The sequence below is a fragment of the Tamandua tetradactyla genome, chromosome 4 (assembly GCF_023851605.1).
Source record: "Tamandua tetradactyla isolate mTamTet1 chromosome 4, mTamTet1.pri, whole genome shotgun sequence".
In the NCBI taxonomy this organism is placed as follows: Eukaryota; Metazoa; Chordata; class Mammalia; order Pilosa; family Myrmecophagidae; genus Tamandua; species Tamandua tetradactyla.
In genome coordinates, this window is record NC_135330.1 from 198,354,554 (window position 1) to 198,376,740 (window position 22,187).

At 43.5% G+C, this 22,187-nt stretch overlaps 1 long non-coding RNA gene across 1 annotated transcript; it reads left to right on the plus strand.

Moving 5' to 3' along the window:
• Positions 1 to 2,092: 2,092 nt before the first annotated feature.
• On the plus strand, positions 2,093 to 10,349 carry LOC143681734 (uncharacterized). Its single transcript, XR_013174804.1, has 4 exons — positions 2,093 to 3,913; positions 4,064 to 4,249; positions 6,380 to 6,430; positions 7,661 to 10,349. It is a non-coding gene; the product is annotated as an uncharacterized LOC143681734 (long non-coding RNA).
• Positions 10,350 to 22,187: the final 11,838 nt, after the last annotated feature.

Consider the following 22,187-nt stretch of genomic DNA (forward strand, 5'->3'; position numbering starts at 1 on the left):
GCAGTTACAATTAGACAGGGTGGATACAGACGCACCATTTTACTCCTGAACCTGCTTGCGCGTCTCCCTGCCGCAGGTAAACGCAAACCCACGCAGCGCACTCAGGCGCCGCGACGGCCCGTCCACGACAGGGAGGTGACCGACAGGGAGGTGACCGTCTCGTAAGCATGGAGGGGGTAGACGTTTCCTTCGGAATCCATTTGTTACGTGTTAAGACCAGGCCCACAAGTGCAACATACAAGCTCGCCCATCTGACAAACACACGGAGCCCGGAGTCACCCGACATTGCAGGGCGGGGCATTAACGGCGTACGCGGGTGCAGAGGCCGAGGGCAGGCGAGGGCGGGCGGCCCGGAGGCAGGCGCGGCCTTGTGGGGCCTCCCGGACCTCGCACGGCCTCCCCGATCGGCGGGATCACCGACGCACACCTCCTTGGGTGTCTGAGATGAACCGTGTGGCTGTGACTTCACCTCAGTAAACCCGCCTTAAAGAGAGTCCGCGCCTCCACGACAGAGCGCGGCTCCTCCTACTCGGCTGTCGGGGAGGCGTCGGGAGCGCGGCGACGGGAGCACGCGGATGTGGGGACGGGTCTGGGCGCCCCACACCGACGGGAGAAAACCTGAGACAGGGCACAGGGTGCAACACGGTGGGCCCAAGCGGGAGAGGGTTTATAGGAACGCTGCACGTACTTTCTATACGATTTTTCTGTAAACCTACAACTTCTCTAATTCAAAAAAAAAGCTCCTTCCTGTCTGAGGAGAGGAAAGTGCTGAAAAGGCAGGAGACGGCGTTCCCAGGGGAGAGCCTTTCGGTCCTGTGAGGCCACCGGGCGACACCACGCAAAGGGGAAAGGCGGCTCCAGTTTTTACCTCTCCTACCATTAATTCTCTACAGAGATTCCAAAAAGCTGGCTGTCAAGAAGAAACGCAGAAACCCTAACGGCGGGAGTTAAAAAAAAAACCTGAAACGTCACCACTTCCGGCTCGCAGGGCCCACAAACGCCAAAATGGAGACAGACGAACGCGGGGCCTCCGCCCCACAAATGCGCAGGCGCGCGCGAAGCCCCGCCCCTCGCGCCCCCGCCAGGGCGAGGCGCGCGCCCCGGAAACCAACGCTCCCTGGCGCTGCCCGGGGCTTCCGCTCTGGGGCCCGGCAGCAGTCGTTCGGTTCCGTGGTTCGTCCCGCCCCCGCATGAAAAGGCCCTACATCCGGGACTAGAAGCTGGCGCCGGCGCGCACATCCGGCGACACCTCCCTTCGGCTCCCGCGAGGCCAGTCCTGGCTCTCGGTGCGGCAGCGCCACCTGGTGCCCAGACTGCCGCCACCTGCGCAGAGCGCGCGCCCCGCTCTCGGAATTTTCCAGAGAGTGCGGCCGGCGGGCGGGGCTCAGGGCTCCGCGCGGCCGCGAGTTTCCGCGGCCTCCGTGGCAGCCCGCCGGGGACGCCTCCGCAGTCCCGGAGCCCAGGCCGCCGCGTCCGGGCCCGCGGACCTGGCGGCCTTTGTTCGCTCGCGGGCCCAGGCGGCGGGGCCGGGGGAGGGGTAGCCGGGCCCGCAAGCCCCCGGCTGGATGGAGGCCTGGCGTGCGTGGCCAGTTTCGTGTAAACAACCGGCGGGAAAGGCCGGCTTTTCCGGGGCTCCCGGGCCCGTCAGCCGCGGGTCGAGGGCCCCAGTAGTCCGCGGGCAGCGCCCCCGAGGTGCCGGCCGTGGCCGCCTCGGCCTTCGAGCCTCCGTTCGTCTCGCAGGCGCCGCGTTCTCCGGAGGTGCTGAGCCCCGGCCCACCTGGGTCAGGGGTCCGGGGAGCTGGCCCCGGGCTGCACAGGGGCGCCGGCGGCAGGACGGCCCGCGGAGGTCCCCCGCGCCCGCCGAGCGCCCTTCAGGTGCAGGCTCCCCCCCGCGGCACCCGCGCCACGCCCCAGGCTGGGCACCGGAGCAGAGGCCTCGTGCGCTGTGGGCCTCGCGCCCGGCGGAAGGGCCGCGGTCCCCCGCCGCGTGGCTGGAGTTTCTCCCGAACCCTCGCGGTCTGCGGCCCCTGAGCTCGTGCGACCGCCCTGCCGCGGACCTGAGCCAGGTGCCTGTGACCCACAGGTTCAGGCGGGAGGTCCGTGAGGGCCGCTGGCGCGTGCGAGGCGACCCATCGGGATCCTGAGAGCCGTGGGGAGGAAACCGGGCAGCTTGGGGGCAGAGCGCGTGCTGACCACCGGCGACGTCGGGGCCTGGCCCGCGGGGCGGATCTTGGTGGTGCGAGCCCCTTGCCCTCCGGTGTCGGGCCCCAGGCCTGGGCCTTGCCTGGGGTCCGAGGCCCGGCTGCACCGAGCTCCGGCTGCAAGAGGCCGGACTCCCTCACTGCGTGGGGGCGAGCCCAGGCCCCTGGACTCCCGTCTTTAGTGGCGAAGGAAGACCTTTTAGTAGTCGCCTGCTGCATGGCGAAGAGCGGTCACGAGCTTGGTGTCCGTTGACTAAAATGAATGCATTAGCGCGAAGACCCGAGGAATTTAATCCGGGTGCCCTCTAGGTTGTCAGGTGTCTCCCCGTGCTCGCAGACTCTCAGTCCACCTGTGCATGCTTTTACCCCCAGCGGCCTCCGAGCTGTCCAGACCGCCCCAGTGATGTCCCCAAGGGTCCTCGGTGCTGTCCGGCTGTTACCGCCCCAGTGATGTCCCCTAGCGTCCTCGGTGCTGTCCGGCTGTTACCATCACAGTGATATCCCGAGGGTCCTCGGTGCTGTCCGGCTGTTACCGTCACAGTGATATCCCGAGGGTCCTCCGTGCTCTCTGGCTGTTACCGCCCCAGTGATGTCCCCGAGGGTCCTCGGTGCTGTCCGGCTGTTACTGCCCCAGTGATGTTCCCGAGGGTTCTCCATGCTGTCCTGCTGTTACCGTCACAGTGATATCCCGAGGGTCCTCCGTGCTCTCTGGCTGTTACCGCCCCAGTGATGTCCCCGAGGGTCCTCGGTGCTGTCCGGCTTTTACCGCCCCAGTGATGTCCCCGAGGGTCCTCGGTGCTGTCCGGCTGTTACCATCACAGTGATATCCCGAGGGTCCTCGGTGCTGTCCGGCTTTTACCGCCCCAGTGATGTCCCCGAGGGTCCTCGGTGCTGTCCGGCTGTTACCGCCCCAGTGATGTCCCCGAGGGTCCTCGGTGCTGTCCGGCTGTTACCGCCCCAGTGATGTCCCCGAGGGTCCTCCGTGCTGTCCTGCTGTTACCGTCACAGTGATATCCCGAGGGTCCTCCGTGCTCTCTGGCTGTTACCGCCCCAGTGATGTCCCCGAGGGTCCTCGGTGCTGTCCGGCTGTTACCGTCACAGTGATATCCCGAGGGTCCTCCGTGCTCTCTGGCTGTTACCGCCCCAGTGATGTCCCCGAGGGTCCTCGGTGCTGTCCGGCTTTTACCGCCCCAGTGATGTCCCCGAGGGTCCTCGGTGCTGTCCGGCTGTTACCATCACAGTGATATCCCGAGGGTCCTCGGTGCTGTCCGGCTTTTACCGCCCCAGTGATGTCCCCGAGGGTCCTCGGTGCTGTCCGGCTGTTACCGCCCCAGTGATGTCCCCGAGGGTCCTCGGTGCTGTCCGGCTGTTACCGCCCCAGTGATGTCCCCGAGGGTCCTCCGTGCTGTCCTGCTGTTACCGTCACAGTGATATCCCGAGGGTCCTCCGTGCTCTCTGGCTGTTACCGCCCCAGTGATGTCCCCGAGGGTCCTCGGTGCTGTCCGGCTGTTACCGCCCCAGTGATGTCCCCGAGGGTCCTCGGTGCTGTCTGGCTGTTACCGCCCCAGTGATGTCCCCGAGCGTCCTCGGTGCTGTCCGGCTGTTACTGTCCCAGTGATATCCCGAGGGTCCTCGGTGCTGTCTGGCTGTTATCTTACCGCCCCAGTGGTAACTGTGATTGCTGCTCTTCCACTTACTGCTTTTGGGATTATGTGAGGATTTACTTTTGTGAATTGTTTTGTGATTTTGTAATTGTTGGGTTTTGTTATATGATTTTATGTTCTCTCTTTCATTTTTTTTAATCACTAAGTATTATTTTTCTTCACTAAAACTTCAGTTTTTTTCTCCTCTCTCCCAACCAGATGAGTCTCCATCCAAAAATAAAAAAGATCGAGTATGTCTGTTGTGAAACCGTGGTATTACCCTGAAGACTCTGAGTACCTTGTATCTAAGTGCTGATTAATCAGGTCAGCCAAGGAGAAAGATGGACTTCTGTGCTTCATTTCAGACCAAGCCCGCAATGTATTCAGTTGAGGGGCGGGCGTGAGGTAAGACACAAGTGCTCATTAGCAGTGCTGCCAGCTGTATTTGGGGAACATTATTAAATAACCCTATTTTGTTGACTAAAAGTAATTAGTAATTTATGACATTTACTTATTTATTATGGCTAATTAACCTTATCATTTATCTTGGTAATTTTGTCTGTAAGCAATATGTGAAATGATGATGTAGTTTATATTCAAGCAAGGTTTAGCGGGGGTTTCTACAGTAATTAGATTAGAACTGCAGTGTCAGACTTGCTTTCAAAAATATGTTCTGTTATTTATTAGTTACTTTTGGGTTTGTTTTCTAATTTTTTCCCCTTTTGTGTTCTAAGAACATAGTATATAAGTGGAAGTGTAATTAACATCCTTGGAGAGAGATATTTTTTTCCAAGGAGAAATGAAATAAAAATTGATTCAGCAAGTCTGCAAAATATTTGTAGTAGTTGTCTTAAATTGTACATAGTTTTTTATCTTCTACAATCAATGGACTTGTCACAGCATTTCATTTTAGCCTAACAATACCGATATTCACATTTTCATTCGGTATTGAACCTATTTTTCTATTCTATGTACCCTGGCAGTATATAATTTTTTTGTCAGTCCCTGGCAGCTGAACCTCTTGTAGCCTTAATGCTGTCTTTTTATAGCTCTTGAGTTACAGTTCTCAGACTCTCTAGTCCTTTGCCTTGTTACTTTTAAAATCACATGCAAACTGCCCATCATTTATGATAAGTTAATTCTTTGGAAGTAAGTTTGAATTAATTATTCTGCTGTACTGATTTTCATCACTGTTCTCCCTCATGGTGAGCTAAATCTATTTTTGTGTTGTTAGAATAATCACATGCCTTGTTTGAGATCAATTTAAATAGGAGACACACGTTGCACATGTTCCAGTGATAACTGATATAATTTGATATATTGATGAATTAAAATAAATTTTATACAAAAAAATAACTTTTAAAGTGAGAGTGTCAATGTAGGTAAGACATTGTTTTGCAGTAAAGCACATTTTAAGGCCTTGACATTTCATATAGCTATAATGTCTTGACGTTTGATAATATAGATGTAGCCATTGTGTCAACCACAGTCTTAAATGTGCTTGCACACCAGATGAAATTCAATCCCATCAAGCAAACTTCTGTTAAACATTTTGTGCCATGTATAATGTCTCTCCAACTACAATTTCTATTGTACAAAATTCTACATATATGACTTTGTATATTTATTGTTTTTCAGAAGTGTAAGGATTTAAGATACTATAGTTGTAAAAATATGAGGAAATCTTTTTGAGGATAATTTTTTAAATTATGATAAAGGCATGGAGTCTTGGGAAGAGACAAAGGAGGTAGATATTTTCAAAACGTTAACCTTGGAAAAAATAAAGGGAGTTGAGACAAAGTAAACCAAAGGAAAGGGACTGAGAGCTGGGAAGGCAGGAACTGCAGGGTGAGAGCAGTGCTCTGCTGTGCTGGTCTGTGCACCGGGATTAAGTTCTCTTGAACATTACAAAATGCAGTGGGGAGGGCTTGAAGAACACCTCACAGCATACTGGCATTTTCTCCTGTTTTCCTAAGCTAAATAAGGCAACTGAACCATAAAATTAAAAAGGCTTTACCATTTGGTAGGGATCCAAGAAATGGAAAATGCTCCTTACAATTCAGTTTCCAAAAAAAACACATTTGTAAGCATCTTGAGAAAATGGGTGGGGTAAAGGAATTCTGGAAAATTTTTAGGAAAAAGGAATACTAGGTATTGAACAATGTCAGTTATCACTATTTTAAAATTAAAATGGTATTTGTTGATCTCTTTAATGATCTGTCTTTATTTAACTGTCACTTATAACTCAGATCTCCTAACCCTAGTTTACCTATAAGATCTTAAATATTTAATCCCTGATTTCTCTTAGAATAACAGATTTTGAGAATATAACTGTCACACTGATAATTAACATTAAGTGAAGCAATAAACTTAAAACAACTCCAATACAGATTGATTATTATAATAACATGCCTATAGAACATATATGTAAAAAATTTGAATTTATTTTATTTGAAATAAGTAAAATATACATGCATCAAAATAAATTATCTTCCCCTCTTCTGTAGTTACAATTAATTATGATTGTTCCTTCAGCTAGAACCCAGGAAGAAGACATGTGGCACAGAACTGCAGCCAATCTGCCAGGTATAACAGAGCTGTAGGCCATCCAGGGCCTTAAAGTAGCACGAGCAAGAAATAAACATGTGGATCTAAGTCACAAATATTTGGAATTTGTTACTGAAGCAAAAACTGATCAATGAGGAAGGTTCAATATCAAGATATGTACCACTATCATATTATATCAGTAGATAAGATGATAAAAACTTGTACAGTTATATCTAATAGAAGTCCAAAAACCATTTAGTGAAATTCCATGCTTATTCCTAATGAAATCTTTCTTCAAAAGGATAATTTGGAAGATCCGTTCCTTACACATATTTAAAGTGTTTGTTTCAAACCAGTGGCAATTTTAGTCTTATATGCTATCTTATTTAAGGATTAAATACTAGTCAGTTCCTTTAAAACAGGAATAAAATGACGAATCCTGCTCTTAGTAATTTTACATGGAAATGTCCTGGAAATTCTAGACAGTATAATAGAAATGAATGGAGGACAAAGCATTACTTGCAGAAGATATGCTGGTTTACCTGGAGAGGCAGAATGGCTTACTGAAGACTTGGTTTGATGCCATTTGTGGGTCCACTCCCTGAAAGAATGGTGTTCTGTTTTATAGAATGTGGTATAGCTTTGAATATGGTTCCAGGAGTTAAGGGATGAAAGTAGAAGAGGTTCCTCTTTTTCACCTAATAGCCCACTTGCAGAATTCCTGCTTCCCAGCCCCAGAACACTGCACTCTCCTGATTGTGTCCCATCAGGGGCACAGCAATAGTTCATTGAATAGAAAGGTGATAATTCCAACTAGCAATTTTGGGCTCCACTTCAAAATAGCCACTGAGCCAATAGGAAAAAAATGTTTTAAAATGTGTCTGGAGTGATTAATCCCAATTTCCAAGAAGAAAGTGAATTGCTGTGGCACGATGGGAGCAAGAAGGACTACACCTGGAACCCAGGAAATTCCCTGGGGCCCTCTTAGCACTTATGCCCAATAGTAGAGGTCAATGGAAAGCTACAGCAACCAAAAAGCAGAACAGTTAAGGATTCACACCCTTCAGGAGTGTTTTGTGAGTTAAGAACCCAGAGTTGATGTTTTGTCTTGGGATGTGCTGGTTTGAAACTGTTACATAAACCCAGAAAAGCCATGTTCTTCAAACATTTTCATGGGTGCAGACCTGTTTTGGGCAGGAACTTTTGGTTAGGTTATTTCCGTGGCGACGTGACCCACTCATTTCAAGGTGGATCTTTCCTTTATTGCAGTCCTTGAAGAGATATTGAGAGAGAGAACGAAAACACCCCAGGAGAAGCCAGAAAGACCTACAGAGAGCAGAGAGATGAAACCAAGTGAGGGAGGCTAAGACAGAAATGCCCTGGGAGAAACAAGGAAGGATCCACAAGAGAGAAAAAGAAAATGCTAATGGAGCCTAGAGAGATGAAACCAAGTGAAGGACACACAGAGAAAAATACCCCAGAGAAGCCAGAAGAAATGCTCCCACAGGACACAGAGACCTCAGAGAAGTGTCCCTGGAGGAGCAAGAAAGGACCCACAGAATCTCAGAAGACCACTGAGATCAGAAGTTGAAAGCAATACAACCCAGGAGTGAAGGACCAGCAGATGCCAGCCACGTGCCTTCCCATGGACAGAGGAACCCTGGATGCCATTGGCCTTTCTTCAGAGTCAAGGTATCTTTCTCTGGATGGCTTAATTTTCATGGCCTTAGAACTGTACATTTGAAACCTACTAAATCCCCTCTGTAAAAGCCAGTCCATTCCTGGTATATTGCATTCTGGCAATTTTAGCAAACTGAAGCATGGAGCAAGGAAAATATAGAATGGGTAGTAAGGAAGGAAGCTCTAGATAATATCTGCGGCCTCATGATGAATTACAGAAATGATAACTGCAATGACTCTCTGCATATTTTCTCTCTGCTTATTATACTCGAAGCTTTACTTGTAGACACTAAGCATTTTCTCCTCAAGTTAATTTTACTTTTAAGCTGTTGGAAGTTAGCGTTATGATTTAGTCTTTATGCAAGAATACTCAGACTGTGACTGCATTTGAGGATCTTTTACTGTAGCCTGCACAATAGCTGTTGGGATGATTCTCTATTTTGAGGAAAGTTTGGGAACTTCTTTACTTATAGTATAGATAACTGTATCTGGTTAGGTGGAAATATCAAATTATTTTGTTGCTTTACTGGAATTCAAATGTGTTAGAAGGTTACATGTTGAATTAAGTGGCCGAAGGGGTGGACTGTGTTTGTCATCAATGTATTACCTCTCAACTTGTTCCTTTTCCTTGTTTATTCTTTGTAAATGGCTTTGGGACCTTTAAATATTTTTCCCCCTTTGTTAACTGGAAGTAAGCTTGGTCAGCAGAACTACAGGAAGAGAAGGTTTTCCTTCCTGGTTCCAGCATATGCCTTTGGCAGGCTCACACTGCCTATGGCCTTTCCTGCCCCAGTTTCTTGCAGAGAAGGTGGCTTCTGCAGGGTATGGCTTAGATCCTCCAGTGAGGGGAGCTTCTCCACTGTGCTCGGCTTTTTCAGCACCCAGCCCCTGCACTATATAGCAGCTGGCAGCACCCACTGAACAGGGACTTCCCCAGGAATTGCTACTGGGCACTTTTGTACAGAGCGCCTCCAGCTTCCACCACATTCTAGAGGGGGAGTTCCAGCATTTCCTGGTGGTGTGGCTTTACGGTGACTTTTTTGCCATTCAATGAGCTACGCCCGTGCCCTCTCATTACTTTTTACTAGCCAATTCCTCATTATTTGAATACTCAGCAATAGGTAATAATTTTTATATTATACTTTGGCTGTTCATATTTACTATATAGTTTCTCTCTTGACTGGACCCTGATAAATGCATAGGTCAACAGAAAGTATACCCTGTGAAGAGCAGAGAGAGAAAATTAGAGAAATGAACAGAGCTTCAGACACCTGTGGACACATGACCATATAAAATATCTGTGATGGGAGTCTTATGTGAAGAGAGAAGTAAGAGGCCAAAAAAAAAAAGCTGACTAAAAGCCTCCCAAATCTGATGAAAAACAATGAGCACATTCAAGAAACTCAACTCCGAAGAGGAGTAACACAAAGATACATTCTAAAATACACCTTAGCCAACCTGTTGGAAAACAAAGAGAAAATCTTGAGTTCAGCGAGAGAGAAATGAGTCATCACCTGTAAGGGAAGTGCAGTGAGGTTAAGCGCTGACCTCTCATCAGAACAGTAGAGGCCAGAAGACAGCGGATAGCATTCAGAGAAAAAAGTCAGCTGAGAATTCTACATCCAGCAAAACTGTCCTTCCAAAAATGAAGGTAAAATAAAGACATTCATAATAATCAAAGACTGAGAGAATTTGTAGTTAGCTGTCTTCCCTTCCAAGAAACACTAAAGAAAATCCTTCAGGCTAAAAGGAAGTGACACTAGATGACAACTGGAAATCACATAAAGAAACAAAGAATGCTGGAAAAGGTAATTATGCAGGAAAATGTAAAGGAATATATCAATAAATATTTTTGTCTTTGCTTAAATGATTTAAAAGACAGTTGCATAAAACAGTAATTATAGAACTGTATTTTGGGGGCTTATAAAAATACATCTGATAGCACAAATGTGGAGGGGGTGAAATGGAGCTATGTTGGAGCAAAGTTTCTATATTTGCTAGCATCAAGTTAGTATTAATCTGAAGTAGAGTGCAATAAATTAAGGTGATTAGTGTAATGCCAAGAGCAAACACCAAGAAGACAGCTAAAATGTATATTTTAAAAAGGGAAAACTGATACATTAAAAAATACCTATTTAATGCAAAAGCAGTAAAGGAGGAACAGGACAAAAAAGACATGAGACATATAAAAAACATATTAAAATAACTGAAGTACAACTGTATCAATAATGTAAAGATTTTCAGACTGGATTAAAAAAAAAAAAAAAAGAAGACCCAATCATATAGTGTCAACAAGAGGCACATTTTAAATTCAAAGACACGAATAGGCTGAAAGTTAGAAGAATGGAAAAGATATTCCACATAAGAGTACCATAAGAGAGTTGGAGTGACTATACTAGTATCAGACAAAATAGTCTTTGAGATAAAAAACAAATGCTTTGGACAAAGAAGGACATTTTATGATGATAAAAGAGTCCATTCTATTCCCGGTGCCTGCCCATGCTAAAAAAAAAGTCCATTCTATAGGAAACTAGAACAATTATAAATGTACACACACCTACACACCTAACACAGAGCTCTCAAATACATGAAGAAATAGTGACAGAATTAGAAACATAAATCATAATGGTTGGCGACTTCAACTGGATGGAAAATCGGCCAGGATATAAGAGTCTTACCACCAGCCGACTTGGCCTAACTGACATCTTCAGAACACAACAACACTGCACGGAAGCAGAGCACGCGTTCTTCCCAAGGACACATGACGCGCTCTCCAGAATGGACCACATGCTGGGATATAAAACACCTCAATATATTTAAAAGGGCTGAAGTCATAAAGTGTGTGCTCTCTGACTGTAACAGGCTAATTGGACGTCACCAACAGAAAGATATTTAGGAAATCGTTTTGTCATAATGGAAATGTTCTAAAACTGAATTGTTGTGCTGGTTGAATAAGTATATAATTTACAAGGAATCATTGAATTGCATATTTCTCACAAAGTTTATATGTAAATTATAACTACATAAGGCTGTCAAAGATTAATTAAAGAAGTATCTCATTCACTATAGAAACAGAAGTATTAACTATTTAGGAACACTTTCATGAGAAATATTTATGACCTACAGAGCTAAAAAATAAAACTCTGAGATTATTATAAATATAAATTAAATAAACTATGCTTCTATGTGCCAAACAAAAATAATACTTCAAGGATGTCAGTTACTTCCAAATTACTGTATAGTTTCAAAGCAATTCCATTGAAAATCACAATGAAATTTTTGTTTTCCAACTTGACAAAATTATTCTAAAGTTCATCTTGAAGGTGAACTGTCTCCCCAAAATGCACAGAATATTTTGAAAGGAAAAGAAGTAAATACTAGATAAATAAGGACTAGATATTGAACTCTATTTTAAGCTATAATAATTAAAATATCATAATATGAACATAATGTAATTGAACAAAATACCCAAGAAATAAAACATTTCATGCTTTTAATACATATTAAAAGACCTGTATGAAACAATCTGAAATGGAAAATTCAATAATTTTTGTTGATATAAACAGTTGCATTTGACCCAATATAGTTACTTCTGCGAATCACTTCTATAAAAATAATCCTAAAATGAGATGAGGAAAAAATATTAATTGCAGCTTTAGTCATAATTGTAAAAATTTTGAAATAACCTATACCCAAGTGGGTGATTAGTTAAAATAGCCATAGTTAACTTACAATTCATACATAGGAATATTGTGCAGTTATTAAAATGATTGCTAAAAATATTATAGAGTTAAAAGGGATAATGCTTATGAATTTCATGTTAAGTGAAATTCTAGAAACAGTATGATTATAAGTACATAAACAAAATTTTATATAGAAAATACACAAGTATGTTAATTTGTATTTCATTGTAGTCTAAGAACTTTTTGTATTTTTTATAACTTGTCATTTAAATGAGCAAGTGATTTTATAATTAAAATTTTTCAACAGATGAAAATTTTAAATTTTCATAGATAATTTATTATTCAGAATTCATAGCAAAGTTTTAAAACTCTACTTTTTAAGAGCCTGGTTGTATTATTCTTAGGGTTTGGTGAAGAAGCCAAGTGCTCAGCCCCTTAATGAGTTTGTCAACTTCAATTATATCTTCTCTTCACCTTCAGGAATCTGACCCTAAGAATGCTAATGGACATTTAACCAGATCTTTAAGGTACAGTAATTAAAAGTGTGATACTGACATAGGGAAGGACACTAAAAAGACCCAAGATGTATGATCTGAGCCTCTGAATTGGCCGCGGTTTTCAAAATTGGGTGTGTGGCAGAAGCACCTGGCTGCGCCCCTGGTTTCCTGGAGGCAGTGGGCGGGGCAGCGATTCTCAAGCTTTAGAGTGCCTCGAAGCCCCCCCTAGAGCTCATGGTTCGCCCCTGTCTTTGTGTCCTCACGTAAGTTACCAAACTCCAATCCTCAGGCCCCTGCTCTGGAGAGGAGCTTGGGGCAATATTGAGCCGTCTCCCCAGGGGCAGCGTGGTAAGTGCGTTGATGTAGTGTGCCTGGTACTGCTTGGTGAGTGCTGGATCAGCTGCCCTTAGGGCAGTGGTCTGTCGCTTCAGAGGAAAGGTAGGTAACATTAATTAGGTATTTGTTATGTGCTGCTTTACAGACATTGTCTCCTTTATCCTTTGTACCCGCCTAGTAAGGTAGAGCTGTCCCATTTTACGGATGGAAAGAGGGAAGTCCAAGGAGGTTGAGCTCCCCAGGTGTGACTGAAAAGAAAAGGGTTGGAGTTGCATGTGCCTCAGATGGAAAGGTGAAGTAATGATTTGCCATATGTGTTGGGATCAGGATCAATGCTGTGCATGGCTCATTCCATTGGTTTTCAAACTCTCAGGTGTGCAGGAGAATTACTTGGGTTTCCAGGGACCTGACCTAGGATAATTTGATTTTGTAGGTCTGGGAGGAGCCTGGGAATCAGCAGTTGCAAGAACCCTGGGCATTCCGAAGGCTGGTGACTCCACCCTGGAATAACTAGTGGAGGATGGGGTGAAAAGATCATTAAAGGCTTCAGGATGTAGCTTAGGCCTCACGACAGCTAGTCAGTCTCAGCTGGAGCTAGAATGAAAGTCCTGGTTCTTAGGCCACTGCTCCTTCTCACACTGAAGCCTCAGAGCACCTCCGCATGGCCCTGGGAATGAGCAAGCATCTTCCTTGTTTCCTCTGAGGCCAACATCGGATCAGTCAAGTCCATTTCTGCTACGTCCCTAAGTAGCAGATGGGGCCTCAGCAAAGCTTCTGGAGAGGAAAAGGCCTTGGTTATTTTTGGTCAGGGATCAGATTAGCAAAGAAGCTGCATACCTCCTAATTGCCTGAGAAACTTTCCATGAAGTTTCTGAAGAAAGGGGAGTGACTCCAATAGCTGTAAACCACTTTATTCTGAAAGCTTGTTTTACTTGGAGGGTTAAATTTCTTATACGTTCTAGCACTGTTTTCTCAGTGCCTGGTGATCATGCAGCTGTCCCTCTGCATCCTATAGCCGGGTGGTTCTAGAGGGTGATTGGAGGAAAGAGCAACAACCCGGAGTCGGAAATAGCAGTTTGCGTCTTGTCCTGCTATTTACTAGCTCAGTGGATCTGAGCTCGCCCCTGGTCCCCTCTGAACTTCACTCTCTTGACTTAAACCACTGAGATAAGATAGTCCTGGACATCAGAGCGTGCGAATCAGATTAGATAAGACAGGTAAAGGCCTGTGCCAGCTGTTCACTGACGCTGGGCGTTCGCTTAGTATCAGGACTGTTCTCCTAGTCTGATGCTGCCGCTTTATCTGTTCCTGGGCCTCAATTTGGAAATAGCCACGTTTCTCCATGAGAAAAATACATGAGAGAAAAATGGCTGTGGGGACAGTGGCGTGAAGTAAGAACTGGCAAAAATAATAGCAGATAAAGGTTAGTGCTGTCGTGTTGTCTGTCTGATGTTTTGCCAAGGTTTACTATAATGAGACCGTTTGACATTTTGGACACCATGATTGACTTTCAATATATCGGACTTCATAAGGAGAAACATAAAGAAATGTAAGTTATACAATCAAGACAATGTCACATTGTTCTTTTGGAATAGTGTTTAAATATTTGAAGAAATTCAAATTCTTGATAAGATTTAGCATTTTATTATTTAGTATAGTTTCTTCAACACAGTCATTGTGCCTCATGTGTGTTTATTCTCCTAGTACTAGACGCACTTGTTACAGGGCATGTGCTCTGCGAGTGTCACTTGAACTGCTGTTCTGCTCTTTCTTGGTAACCCATTAGGGGGTGCTTTGGGGAAGGAGCTGGGTGTGACAACCACGTGGCCGTCTCTCCCGCTCGGTGTATGCCTTGCCACGGGGCGGGTGGGCGCGGCGAGGGAAGGCTGCGTCAGAGGCCGAGAAGAGCTCAGGGGGCAGGAGGAGCCTGCGAGGCATGCTCGCCCAGGCCAGTGGACACAGTGGGCCGTGAGCACCCTTACTCCCGGGCAGAGAAGACTCCACTGTGGTCACAGGGATGCATGGGACATGGAATGGCTACCATGCCAGTCACACAGCAAACGTCTCCCTGTGTAAGGATCCAGAGTCAAGATTTAAAAAAAGACAATTTCAGTCAAAACTCATTTTGTAGTAAAGTTTGAAATAGAGTTTCATTCATATGAAGGACACCAAGTAGAACTTTAAGAAGGAAAAAAAGACCCCATTCCAAATTCTCCCAATAACCCTCTTTCCATCACTTGCTGCTTTGCAGCTGTGGGCACGTTGCTTTCAGTGTGTGCCTCGGTTTCCTCATCTTTGAACTGGGGATGATAGCCATGCCGCCCGTATAGGCTCTTAGAGGGTAACCAGTCAGCGCTTTAAATTTAACCGCTTAGAACAGTGCCTGGAAAATAGCACGGACAATAAGTGGTTTTTAAATAAATAATACTTAAAAAGAAATAACCATGCAAGAGTATAGTTTTATATTTTCCTTTAAAAATGTGTGCTGTTGGTAAACTGTTTATTCCTCATTTGATTTTTCTTAACTTTTTATTGTATAATATAACACATATACGAAGCAAGGAAAAAAAGCAATGGTTTTCAAAGCACTCTTCAACAAGTAGTTACAGGACAGATCCCAGAGTTTGTCATGGGTTACCATATGATCCTCTCAGATTTTTCCTTCTAGCTGTTCCAGAATATAGGAGGCTAGACGGCGTAAATATTTTTTATCATTACAATCTTTTTTCTTTTTTGTGAAAAATTACATATACAAAAAAAGCTATAAATTTCAAAACACAGCACTACAATTACTTGTAGAACAAATTTCAGAGTTTGACATTAGTTACAATTCCACAATTTTACATTTTTACTTCTAGCTGCTCTGAGGTACTGGACGCTAAAAGAAATATCAATTTAATGATTCAGCAATCATATTAATTACTTAAATCCTGTCTTCTCGGTATAACTCCACCATCACCATTGATTTTTCCATCCCTCTCTTTAGGGGTATTTGGACTATGGCCAGTTCAACTTTTTCATGTTGGAAAGGGTCTGTCAGTAATATGGGGTAGGGAGATAGAAGTAGCTGATGTTCTGGAGAGGCTGGGCCCTCTAGCTTTCACCATGCGTCTGGTCCAGGGACCCATCTGGAGGTTGTAGGTTTCTGGAAAGTTACCTAGTACCTGGAGCCCTTATGGAATCTTGTATATTGCCCTAGGTGTTCTTTAGGGTAGGGAATGGTTTTGGTTGGAGTTTGGCAAGTTATGACAGGTAGCAAGGTCTAACTGAAGCTTGCATAAGAGCAACCTCCAGAGTAGCCTCTCAACCCTATTTGAATTCTCTCTGCACTGATACTTTACTAGATACACTACTTTTCCCCCTTTTGATCAGGATGGAATTGTTGATCCCATGGTGCCAGGTCTGGATTCATCCCTGGGAGTCATTTCCCACGTTGCCAGGGAGACTTTCACCCCTGGATGTCATGTCCCATGTAGCCGGGAGGGCAATGATTTCACCTGCAGAGTTGGGCTTAGAGAGACTGAGGCCACATCTGAGCATCAAAAGAGGTCCTCCAGAAGTAACTCTTAGGCATGCCTATAGGTAGTCTAAGCTTCTCCACTACCTACATAAACTTTACAAAGCAAGCCTCAAGATCAAGGCCTTGGCCTATTGATTTGGGTGTCCCTGAAGTTTGACACAGTATCAGGGGATTCACTGATGTTAAAGTTTAATAGTTCCATATTTTTCCTCCCACCCCTCAAGGGACTTTGCCAATACTTTTTGATTATTTGCCAATAATTTTTGATACTCTAGGATGTATCTAGGCTTTGCAATAATTTATGCAGGATTAAAGGCCCTCATTCTTATTCTAGGCTCCCTGTGTTTCAGTTGTTCAAATGAGCTATACAGGCAGGCTGGGTTCGATTACGTGCTGCAGAAAATTTAGGTTCCAGACCAAGTAAACCTTTCTTTCTTTGATCTCAAAGAGTATGTGTGATTCTAAAATATAGACACACTCTCCCTTATCCCTGTGTTCTGAATTACTTTCACCCAGACCTAGTCAGCTTTGTTCTTATCTCTAAGTATCCAGTTATATATATAAAACAGCCTCTCGAATTCCAGAAATCATAATTGCCACCCCGGACTAAATGTGTCTGCTCTAAAAGCTTACCATCTAGGCCTGTTTTCTTATAAGCATTTTCTAAAGGGGACCATACCATTGTTGTTCCTTTGTTTCTGGCTTATTCTGCAAGACTAATACTCTTAAATAATTATTGTCTGGACTGTATTGATCTACTACATTTAGTCATAAAGTCTCTTTAAAATGTTATGCTTTGCTTCCCCCAAAGACACCACACTTTTATTCAAGTGAAAGAAGTTCCCTTTAAACACAAATTATGAAATCCAGATACATATTAGTTTTGAAAGGATCTGAACGCAATTGGAGAACGGCAAAGTTGGGGAATAGAGGAGTGGAGGCGCCTCAAAATGTCACATTTGTGGACCTTCCTTTGGGGCCTCGCTGGTACTTTCCTCGGGAGTCCCACAAGCTGCCCCACAGTTTTGTTGGACACCCACAAGCAGGGCAGTAAACAGCCGTGCACTGTTAACTATTGATTTTTAACAGATTTTTCTCTCTAGTTGAATTTTAACTTGGTTTGAAAAATTAATAGGTTTAGTTTCAATTTAAAACAAACAAAAGCAAACAGTCCTTGGAGTGACTCCTGCCAGACAAACTATTAAGGGAACAGAAAATTATTTTAAAGGGCAAGGGAGTACCTTTCAAAGAAGGCAGGCCTGGTGGATTTTCTCTCCCCTTCCCACAGAATCTAAGGTGGCAGGAAACCTGAGAAATACACCTCACCCCATGGAAAGAACGAATGTAATTGCCTCGCAGAACAGGGCTCCCAGAAAGTGCCCTTTTCAGGTTTCATAAAAGCTGATGCCAGATGAAATTGAACAGGTCTCGGCAGCCACAGCCGGTGGGCGAGGGCGAGCACGTCACTGAGAAGCCTCTGCAGGCACACAGCCTACTCGGCATTCTCCGACCCTTGTAATTGCCGCGTCTATATTTAACTTTAAATAGGTATTTCAGAATCAGTCATGTCACCAGATAACTTTTTTTTTTTTTTTATTTTTTTTTTTTTTTAAGAGAGAGGGAGGAAGGGAAGGAAAGACAGAGAGAAGGAAGGAAGGATGGAAGGAAGGAAGGGAGGAAGAAAGGGAAACATCTTTAAACGTTTTCTTGTTTTATTGTATTTTGTTTGCCTGTTTGTTTTTTACATGGGCTGGGGCCGGGAATCGAACCGAGGTCCTCCGGCATGGCAGGCAAGCACTTTGCCCGCTGAGCCACCGCGGCCCGCCCAATCACCAGATAACTTTTAACACTCTGTGGTTGTGCTTTGGTGGAGTGGAAGTGTTCGCAGGCATGGAAACCAGAGCCCTTTAAATTAAGCCCCACAACTAAACCCCATCTTGGGTTTGGCTTGCGTTCTTTAAATTTCTCTTTATTCTGCCATATGTTGACAGTAGCTGATGTTATACTCTGATGTCCTCTGGTCTGAAAGTATATGTTTTAATGCCTTCAGACAATAAGTTTCAGATAAGGATCTTGCTTTCGAAGGCCACGGTTGCCAGCATTGCATTAAAAAAAAAAAATGTACATGGGAAAAGAATCGTGTCTTTCTGTGCTCACCTTTGCCAGTTTTTCTTTTTGTTCCTATAAAATCTCATAAGCTTGTAAAGTTGTTAATCCAAATAAAATTTGGAAGGAATTTTCTTTTCTTTTTTGACTCTGTATTTCTAACAGATATGTGTTCGCTTTGCATGGAGATGAAATACTGAATGCTGTTGATTTCATTTTAAAAAGAAGAGGCCTGGAAGATTTTGGGCTCAAAAGCTTTGCAAAAAGCCCGGACAACTCTTTTTTTTTTTTTTTGCCACGCTGATAATCAGAAATTGCTTGCTTGCATTATTTTATTTGTTCTATTTACAACTGCTTACCTCCAAACTGAAGCTGGGTCTTCCTGGCAGACTGCTTGTGGCCCTGGGACTGCTGTGGCAATGCACTCTCTTGTTATGTTCTAATTCTATTACTCACAAACGTTTCTTTCCCTCGGTTACACTGCTTGTCCTTCTTGGCATGTGTCTTCGTGAGTGACTTTCGGTGTGCATCACAAGTTGTATTTCAGAGCCCTGTGCCAGCGTGCCTGGCTGACCTCCCCGCACCTTCTGCCCACTGCGGCATTTAGCCCGCGAGCAGTACCGAGCTGCTCTTCATTTAAATCCTCCTAAATGAGCTTGTGAGCTACTCTCATTCCTCGAAATTCAGAGACTCCAAATGCCATTCCGCCGTGCGTTTTGTACAGCAAGCAATGATTTTCAGCATCAGTTGGATTCCAAAGGTGTCACCACTTACTAATGAGCTCCCAGGCCTGTGGTTCTGCCACATCATGTGACGAATGCTCAGTCATTCCTTTCTGCTTAAACTGCAGTGGCAGGTTAAGAGTGACATGTTTGGCTGTCAGTTGTCTGTCAGCCTGAAAGAACTGGCCACCTTTTTCAGCTTTCACACCCCAATATCCCAATACAAGTTTTTAAAAATCTTCAAAGCTGAGATAAAATTTCCATTGCTATCTGAGGACAACAGATGGCTTAAAGTCTTAAATGTCATTTAAGTATTCCCTTTTTCTTATGAGATCTAGATGCAGTGTAAAATTTAGGCTTAACATATATAAGAGGTATAAGATCCAAATTAGAAAGTCAGATCCTCACATCTATCTTAGATATTTCCTACCTGCTTTAAAAAAACTTTATAAAGCTCTATCATTCATAATTTTCTCTATGACTGTGCCCATAGGTGACCCTAAACCTGTGTATTCTCCAGTATGGCTGCCACACCTCTTCATCTGCATAGCTTTACCTGTGTTTCTTCTATTCTCACATGTCTTCTGTCTACACCTAAGCCCAAGACAAATGACACTTCCTCCAAGAAGTCCTCCAGAATTCTCCACACAAAATAATAGATCTCCTTTCCTTCTGAAATTACATAGCGCTTAATATGTACTTTTAATTTAATTACAATTGTGTACTTCTCAAAAATGTACACTGGAACATCTAAGGTCCAGAGGTTCTGTCTTATTCATCTTTGTATGTTCTAGAGGACCAAGTAAGTTATCAATATGTATTTGTTGAATGAATGAACTATGTGTGTAGCAAAACCATGTTAATTTTATGGGTAAAAGGATTAAATTTCCTAAACTGCCTCTAAAAAAGAAAGAGAAACCATGTCTTACACATATATGACAAAAGTATCATTAATAATTAGAAGTAAAATTGTAAAAACTCAGCAGCGAGAGTCTTCCAAAGTTAAAGGAGCCACAACATCTTTTGCTGGTGGGACCCGCAGACAGACAAGCACCACATACTGGGCAGGATAAGAAAAACAGAGCCCAGAGACTTCACAGGAAAGTCTTTCAACCTGCTGGGTCCCACACTCAGGGAAATCTGATTAAATGCCCAGACACCAGCAAAAAATAACAAATCACACCATGAAAATTGAAGATATGGCCCAGTCAAAGGAACAAACCAATAGCTCAAATGAGGTACAGGAGCTGAGACAACTAATTCTGAATATACGAACAGAAATGGAAAACCACTTCAAAAACCAAATCAATCAATTGAGGGAGGACATGAAGAAGGCATGGGATGAACAAAAAGAAGAAATGGAAAGTCTGAAAAAACAAATCACAAAACTTATGGGAATGAAAGATACAGTAGAAGAGATGAAAAAAACAATGGAAACCTACAATGGTAGATTTCAAGAGACAGAGGTTAGAATTAGTGAACTGGAGGATGGAACATCTGAAATTCAAAAAGAAACAGAAACTATAGGGAAAAGAATGGAAAAATTTGAGCAGGGGCTCAGGGAATTGAATGATAATATGAAGCGCACAAATATACATGTTATGGGTGTCCCAGAAGGAGAAGAGAAGGGAAAAGGAGGAGAAAAACTAATGGAAAAAATTATCACTAAAAATTTCCCAACTCTTATGAAAGACCTGAAATTACAGATCCAAGAAGTGCAGCACACCCCAAAGAGAATAGATCCAAATAGGCGTTCTCCAAGACACTTACTAGTTAGAATGTCAGAGGTCAAAGAGAAAGAGAGGATCTTGAAAACAGCAAGAGAAAAACAATCCATCACATACAAGGGAAACCCAATAAGACTATGTGTAGATTTCTCAGCAGAAACCTTGGAAGCAAGAAGAGAGTGGGATGATATATTTAAATTACTAAAACAGAAATACTGCCAACCAAGACTTCTATATCCAGCAAAATTGTCCTTCAAAAATGAGGGAGAAATTAAAACATTTTCAGACAAAAAGTCACTGAGAGAATTTGTGACCAAGAGACCAGTTCTGCAAGAAATACTAAAGGGAGCACTAGAGTCAGATACGAAAAGACAGAAGAGAGAGGTATGGAGAAGAGTGTAGAAAGAAGGAAAATCAGATATGATATATATAATACAAAGGCAAAATGGTAGAGGAAAGTATTACCCAAACCGTAATAACACTAAATGTTAATGGACTGAATTCCCCAATCAAAAGACGTAGACTGGCAGAATAGATTAAAAAACAGGATCCTTCTATATGCTGTCTACAGGAAACCCATCTTAGACCCAAAGATAAACACAGGTTGAAAGTGAAAGGTTGGGAAAAGATATTTCATGCAAATAACAACCAGAAAAGAGCAGGAGTAGCTATACTAATATCCAACAAAGTAGACTTCAAATGTAAAACATTAAAAGAGACAAAGAAGGATACTATCTACTAATAAAAGGAACAATTAAACAAGAAGACATAACAATCATAAATATTTATGCACCGAATCAGAATGTCCCAAAATACGTGAGGAATACACTGCAAATACTGAAAAAGGAAATAGACACATCTACCATAATAGTTGGAGACTTCAATTCCCCACTCTCATGAATGGACAGAACATCTAGACAGAGGATCAATAAAGAAACAGAGAATTTGAATATTACAATAAATGAACTAGACTTAACAGACATTTATAGGACATTACACCCCACAACAGCAGGATACACCTTTTTCTCAAGTGCTCATGGATCATTCTCAAAGATAGACCATATGCTAGGTCACAAAGCAAGTCTCAACAAATTTAAACAGATTGAAATCATACACAACACTTTCTCGGATCATAAAGGAATGAAGTTGGAAATCAATAATAGGCAGAGTGCCAGAAAATTCACAAATACGTGGAGGCTCAACAACCCCACTCCGAAACAACGAGTGGGTCAAGGAAGAAATTACCAAAGAAATTAGTAAATATCTCGAGGCGAATGAAAATGAAAACGCAACATATCAAAACCTATGGGACGCAGCAGAGGCAGTGCTAAGAGGGAAATTTATTGCCCTAAATGCCTATATCAGAAAAGAAGAAAGGGCAAAAATTCGGGAATTAACTGTCCACGTGGAAGAACTGGAGAAAGAACAGCTAACTAACCCCAAAGCAAGCAAAAGGAAAGAAATAACAAAGATTAGAGCAGAAATAAATGAAATTGAAAACATGAAAACAATAGAGAAAATCAAT